Source organism: Tupaia chinensis, unplaced genomic scaffold (assembly GCF_000334495.1).
Source record: "Tupaia chinensis unplaced genomic scaffold, TupChi_1.0 Scaffold000239_1, whole genome shotgun sequence".
In the NCBI taxonomy this organism is placed as follows: Eukaryota; Metazoa; Chordata; class Mammalia; order Scandentia; family Tupaiidae; genus Tupaia; species Tupaia belangeri.
Genome location: NW_006159717.1, coordinates 165,572 through 172,341, shown reverse-complemented (window position 1 = coordinate 172,341; position 6,770 = coordinate 165,572). Strand labels below are relative to the sequence as shown.

Genomic DNA, 6,770 nt, shown 5'->3' with positions numbered 1-6,770 from the left:
GCTATTGCCCTCCGCAAAAACAAAAAAAAAAAAAAAAAAAAAAAAAAACCCGGATACGGTTCATTGGTGGGGACCCTGCAAAGGGCCCGGACCTGCCCTGGAGAGACACGGTGCAAGGTGAGGAGCACCCTAGGCACCACCAGCCCCCAGCACCCAGGACCCGACACCCCAGGCTTCTCAGTGCCCCCCACCGCCCCCTGCCCTCTGCCTGGACTGCCCTCGCTCCTTTCTCCTCCACGCACCCCTACTTACTGCTCACTTAAGCCCTGGACCAGGCCCAGCCCTGCGGCCTGGTGAGTAAAGCAGCCAGATCCCACATGGCCGACCACGCAGCTTGAATCTCAGCCTGGTGGCTTGAAAAACACACCTGGAGCGAAATTCCAAAAGGAAGCAGGAGGGGAGGGGAGGGGAGTGCGGCGTGACCCCCTCCCTGCACCAGATGCTGGCTCCCTCCCCCTCTCTGTAGGCCTCTCTGTCTCCCCCTGGCAGGTGCAGTGCCCTCTAGAACAAAACCAGCCCAAATGCCTTCTCCTCCAAACAGCCTCCCTGCCTCCTCAGGCAGGACAGAGCCTCCTAGGCACCCACTGCAGGACAGCACCCCTGTCCCTCCCTCCACTCCCCCTGCTGAGGCTCAGCCCACAATGTGTGCTCAGTGAAGTCTGCAGCTCTTCAACTCCTCTCCCCTGTACCCAGGCTCCAGGTCCAGGGCTCTGACCCCTCACCCCACGCCCTGGCCCAGCTAAGCCCTCAGGGTGGCTTCTGACAGGTCCGGTTTCTCAGTGTGGCTCCTCTCCAGTCCTCGGCTCTGGGCTAGAGGGCTTGGGCCACACTCCCTTCCTGGGTCCCTGCAGGTGGCCGGCTCCACTCCTCAGGCCTTGCCCCTGCCCTCTCTGGCCAGGGTGCCCCACTACTTGGCAGGAAAGGGGCATCTCAGGGCAGCACACTGTCCAAGGAGGTGAGAAGAGCCAGGCGGGGCAGGTGAGCCAGAGAGGGACACCCGCCAAGGTGACAACGTGCCCTCCAGGGCACCAGGGCAGCGGGTTCTTCCCCACCAACGGCTCCGGCCACCTGCGCTGGGGCCCCGGCTTTGCCTTCCAGCAGGGACTGTTAACTTCTGCCGGTTCTGGACAACTGAGGGCCCCCAAAGCCCAGCCACCCCCAGGCCCCGGCGGAGGCAGGCGGGGCCTCCTCAGTCTCCAACCCCTCCTGGCCTTCTGGTTCGCATTTGCGGCCTTCCGGCGCGCCACCGCCCCCCGCTGCCTTCGCGGGCACGATGCCTGGGCCTCCGCGGCTTCCCCGCATGGTGGCGGCGGCGGCAGCGGCAGCAGGAGGGGCCGGGCTGGGCAGGGAGGAGGCCCGGCGGGAGCAGGGCCAGGCCACTGCACCCAGGCCGGGCCAAGCAAACACGGCAGCGCCAGGGAGCCGGCGAAATAGCTCACAAATGAGAAAAAGCTGCTTCCGAGTTGGGCCGGGTTTTAAAGGCAGGCGGCAGGCCGCTGAGGTCACCTGCAGGAGGGGCTGATACTCAGACCTGGCAAGGGCGTCCCCTGCAGCAGGAGGGGACCTGCCCCTGCCAGGTCAGATGGCGATGAGCACAGGCTGGGAGGTCAAGAAGCCCCAGCCTCGAATCTAGCTTACCTTTCAGGTCCGAGGGGCCTGGGCAGGTCCCAGAGACGCAGGACCTGAGGGCGAACAGGAGAGATGGTGAGAGCCGCAGGCCGGGCCCTCCTGCCCTAAGCCGCAGCGGCGCCTGTGCCCTGCTGGGGCCTTGGTGACCTCGACCTTGGGCTGGCTCCTCAGCCCTGCCCCGGGGAGCCAGGTGTGCACCCACACGCGCCACGCCATCATTTAGTGCACCCTCGCAGTGCCCACTGGGGGTGGCCTGGGCTGCTGGAGTCCCTCCTGTCCTAGGGCCCAGGCTGGGGCCACCCCGTAACTAGATTGCAGACCCTGGTTGAGGGTGGCTCCTTGATGGGCTGGGATCCCCCCTGGGGAGGCTCTATTCCGTGGGGACCCAAGGCTGGACCTCGGCCACAGAAAGGCTCAGCTCATGTCCTGCCCTGAAAGGACTGTGGCATCAGGTGAGGATGTCACACCCTGCCTGAGAGTGCTGGGCTGGGGAGCAGGGAGCGCCACCTCCCTCTTCACCTTCCCCAGAAGGCTTCATGGAGGAGGTGACACCGGGCCTGGATCCTGCAAGATGAGTAGGCATCTGAGGCAGACGAGGTAAGAAAAGGAATTTAATGGGGCCAGCAGGCCAGTGGTGAAGGTGCTGGACTCCCACATGGTTGGCCATGGTTCGAATCCCAGATCCGGCGGCTTGAAACTCATACCCAGTAAGCATGCATGTGTGCCCAAGATCCCAGAAGGAGAATGGAATGTGGTGTGGCCATCCCCCCTGGGGGGTGATTTCTGACTTTATCTAGCAAGCACACATACCCTATAACGGCAAAAATCTCTCTCTCTCAAAAAATGGGAAATCCTGGCAGTAGGAAGCTGTTTGCAGGCCCAGGGAAGGCCAAGTGCAGGGGTCAAGGTCAAGGGGGGACTGAGGAGGGTGGGGTCACATGGCGAGGAGTCTTGGATGCCATGCTTGCATGTCCCTGCAAAGCCGTGGGGAGCCACAGAAGGTCGTGGAGTGGGGAGGTGATGTCATCAGAGCCCAGGATGGCCAGGTCCCCATTTCCACCTCAGCCAAGCACAGTGCCAGGCCCTGTCAAAAGCCCTCGTCAAGGTCATGCCGCTGTTCACAGAGAAGCTGGGGCTGGAATCCAGACCCCGAAGTGACTCCCGAGCGGACCGGGAGGGGACGCCCAGCCAGCCCACCTGGCAGGGAGGACTGCCGGCCGCGTCACTCTCTCCTCCAGCTGCTTGCTTGCCTCTGCCGGCTCCCATGGAAACTCTGACATCCCAACCCGGCCTCTAGCTCACAAGCAGCCAGACGCGGAGGCCAGAGGCTGAGGCCTGCCCTCCCCCGGCAGAGCCCTGCCTCCGTCCTGCGACTGGGAACACCGCGACCCCAGAGGTGGCCCAGCAGCCTGGGCGGCTGCCGTACACCCTGGCCTAGTTGGTGGAGCCTGGGTTGGGTGTGGGGGCCTCACTGCTCAGCTTAACCCTGACCTCTCTGATCCAGCCCCTACCCCATCAGGAGGCTTGGGGAAGGGGAGTGACTTCGGCCAGGTTTGGGGTTTGAGGGACGAACATGGGTTTAGCTGGCTGGGGTGGGGAGACGCCGAAGGAGCACTGTGTGTGGGTCTGGAGGTGAGAGCTCCGAGCACACACGGGCCGGGGAGGGTGGCAACCTGCAGACAACACAGTGTGGTCACAGCTGACACTCGCCACGCACCTATGGCTGGGGCACACCTGGGGACCTGTCCGGGTAGCTGCCATTCACGGGCTAGCTCGTTCAGTCCCCACGGCCAGTGACGCGGGCACGTCATCTGCCCTTGCTACGAACGGGGACACTAAGGGACAGGTTAAGTCACTGGGCCAGCCCGCAGCACAGTGGTTTAGGCGCCGGACTCCCACATGGGTGACCATGGTCTGAGTCCCGGACCTGGTGGCTTGAAACTCACGCCTGGTGTGTGTGTCCAAAATCAAAATCCCGAAGGGAAAACAGAGAAGAGCCTGTGGCATGACCACCCCGCAGGGGATGTTTTCTCACTTGCCCTCCCCAGAGAGTACGCAAACTCTAGCAAAATTAAGAGAGAGAGGGAGAGAAGGGCAAAGTAGCTGGCACTAGGGGAAGGCCTGAATTTGAAGCGCCGCTGCCGGCTCCCCGGGCTCCTGACCTCACCGCGCCGTGGGAAGTGCGAGCGAGGCTGGGCCAACAGAAACGCTGACCACCAGCGTCAGAGCCCAGGGCCAGCCCGGAGCTCCCAGTGCTGTCAGGCTCGGGGGCCGCAGGGCTGCACAGGGCACAGCAGTGCTCCGCGACGGCCCCATGCGGGGAGCGTCCTGCTCCAAGCCCAAGGCCGCCCCAGTGTGCCGGCACACGCGTGTCCACGGCCCAGGACTGGCTGGTGCCCGCTCTCCCCGCCTCCTTCCCACTCGTTCATGGAAGACATCAATGAATAAACTTTTAAATGAGAGCAGCAGTGGCCTCTCCCCAAGTGCCCGTATGCCTCCGGCAGGGAACGAGGCTCGCCTCACCGTTACTTTATCAGGCCCTCCTGTAACTGCCAGGCTGGGGCTGCCATCCCATCTCACCAAGGAGAAGCGGGAGGCCCAGAAGGGTCACTTCTATCCTGCAAGGTTTTGGGGCAAGGAGAGAGGGGCGCGGGGCCAGCCCCAAGGCGGCTGAAGGCCTGTGTGCCTGGCCTCCTGGAGACCACCAGGGTCCAACTCCCCATATCTGCTCCCCCCGCATACCTCAGCCCACCGGGGACAGGCTCGGCTGGCAGAGGAGCAGCAGCTACTACCGAGGGCTCAGGACCCCCAGGACCAAGGCCCATGGGGTCAACAAAATAGGAAGTCAGGGTGGCTGAGTGTTCTGGGAGTGCCTGCACTGACTTCAATGGGACTGTGTTCTTAACCCCCACCCCAGCTCCAGCTGCCTTCCCTAATCCCCTCCTTGAGCCCTGCCCCTGGAGACATCTCCCCTTAGTACAGAGCTAAATCCCGAACCAGATGGGGGGGGGGTGTCTGCGACCCCTGCCCCAGCAGCTTCCAAGGGCTGCAGGGCTCCCAAAAAGGTCGTCAGGGCCCAGGTCAGCTTCCCGCTGTGGCTTTCCCAGCTGGGGTGCTGACGGCCATAAGGTAAGCAATGGGTTTGTCCGGGAGTTGGGGCTTGAGGGAGAAAAGCCCAATCTGTGAGCCCCTCCTGGGGCAGAGGCTTGTTTCAAAGCCGGTGGGGGCCGGCCCCACAGCGCAGTGGAGCCCACATGGCTGACCAGGGCTGGGATCCAGAACCTGTGGCTCGAGATACCTGCTGGCATATGTGCCTGTGAGCCCAATCGTGACAGGTGGAGATGTGGGGGAAAGGATTGTGTGTGACCACACCCCACTGGGGCCGCTCGCTCACTCTCTGGCAAGTGGCTGCATCCTCCAGCAATTAAAAAAAAAAAATCAGACCCAGTGGGTGGTGTGGTAGTTAAGGAGCTGGACTCCCATGTAGCCAACCAGGGTTCGAGTCCAGAACCCAGCAGTTTGAAAAGCACACCAGGCTCCTCTCCCGAGGGGAGAATGGAGGAAAAGAGATTGCATTTGACCATCTCCCTGGGGACTGAGTTCTCACTTTCCCTCTGTCTCTCTCCAGCAAGTGCATGTGCCCTATGGAAAAAAGAAAAAAATCCTCATTGGCAGCAGGCCCCATGGTACAGTGGTTAAGCCCTGTGCACAGGGAACTAGATCCCACACGGCTGACCACAGTTCAAATCCTGGCCCTGCCAGCTTCAAAAACACATGGGGTGTTCAAGCAGGCCCAGACCCTGACGGATGGAACTGGAAGACAGGGCCCCGTCGGGTGCCTCCTCTAGCGCACTCGCACCTCTAGCAGAGCGTGCCCGGAAGCTCAGCCGCAGGGTCCTGCCCAGGCCTCCCTCTCACTACAGCCCTACTCCCGGAGGCCTGTGAGGGTGACAGGCCAGCTTCTGTCGCCGCCCCCAGCGCTGCTTGGTGTGGAGGAGTACTCAGGAAGGCTTGCTGCTGTTACTGCACGTACCCTCCCCAGGACCCTCCGAGCAACCCTACAAGGTTCAAAGTTCACGCTGGACCCCCATTTCACAGGTAAGACGCCGAGGTCACTCAGGGAGAAGCCGCTTGTCCCAGCTCACCTCGCTGGCCGGTGGAGACGGTCCCAGGGCCTGGATCCCAGCCGAGTGAGTCCAGAGATTCCGAGGACGGCCTCCCAGCTCCCAGAGCAGAGGCGCAGAGTTCGGGGTGGGGGCGTCCTCCATACCCCCCTGGGCCCCTCCAGCCCCACCCCTGGGGGTGCCGCCCCCACCCGGCCCTTGCCGCCACTGCAGGAGGGACTCTGCATTCCTGGCTAAGCGGCTGGATTTGCTGTGCTCGGGGAACTATGAGAAGAATGTGGCCACGAGCTGAGCCGTGGTCGCCTGTGAGGGAGCGTGGCCCAGAGGCCCACGCAGAGCGCTGTGGCAGCCAGCAGTGGGAGGGAAGGAGGCCACACCAAAGGAGGACTTCCGGGTGGCGAGGCTCTGGCCCCGGGTTGGGAGTGGAGGCCGGTGAGCCAGCTCCTGGGACCCTTCAGGGGCAGAGAAACTGCCCTGTCCAGGTTTCTCCTCCCCGCCGGGATGACCAGCCCACCTCACGGCGGGACCACAGCGACCCTGACAGGACCTCCCCAAGCTCACACTGCAGCCAGTGGCAAGGTGGAGGCCAGAGGCCAGGACCCCCAGCTCAGGGGCTGCCCTCGAGGGGCAGCCTCCCCCCGCCAGGGCCTGCCAGACATCAGCCCACTGTCCGGCTCTCAGCCTGACCTCCCTGCCCCGTGCCCTGCCCCGCAGACACCCGTGCTCTGACGGCCACGGGCGTGCCACCACGGAGCCCACTCCTCCCCACCAGAGCAAGCCGGGGAGCACCTGGCCAGGGCGAGGGGAAGAACGCGAGCTGCGTGTCCTCAGACCCGGACTGGCGCCCAGCTTGCACTCGGCAGAGGGCAGGCCCTTGACCTCGCTGAGCCTCCACTCGCCCTCTGCTACGTGGGCCACCGATCTCTGCCCTGCAGCGCAGTTACAGGGATAAAGGCCACACGTGAACAGAGACCGGCCGTAGCGAGTGCCCAGTGATCTCACAGTGACGCCTGTCTC

At 63.6% G+C, this 6,770-nt stretch overlaps 1 protein-coding gene across 1 annotated transcript in view; it reads right to left on the bottom strand.

Annotated features, from left to right (window-relative positions):
- Nucleotides 1-5,871, bottom strand: part of COL8A2 (collagen type VIII alpha 2 chain) — a 29,073-nt gene extending 23,202 nt beyond the window's left edge. The window contains exon 1 of the mRNA XM_014587882.2: nt 5,775-5,871. The gene's annotated coding sequence lies outside the window, so the exon portion shown is untranslated. The remainder of the gene's footprint in view (nt 1-5,774) is intronic.
- Nucleotides 5,872-6,770: the final 899 nt, after the last annotated feature.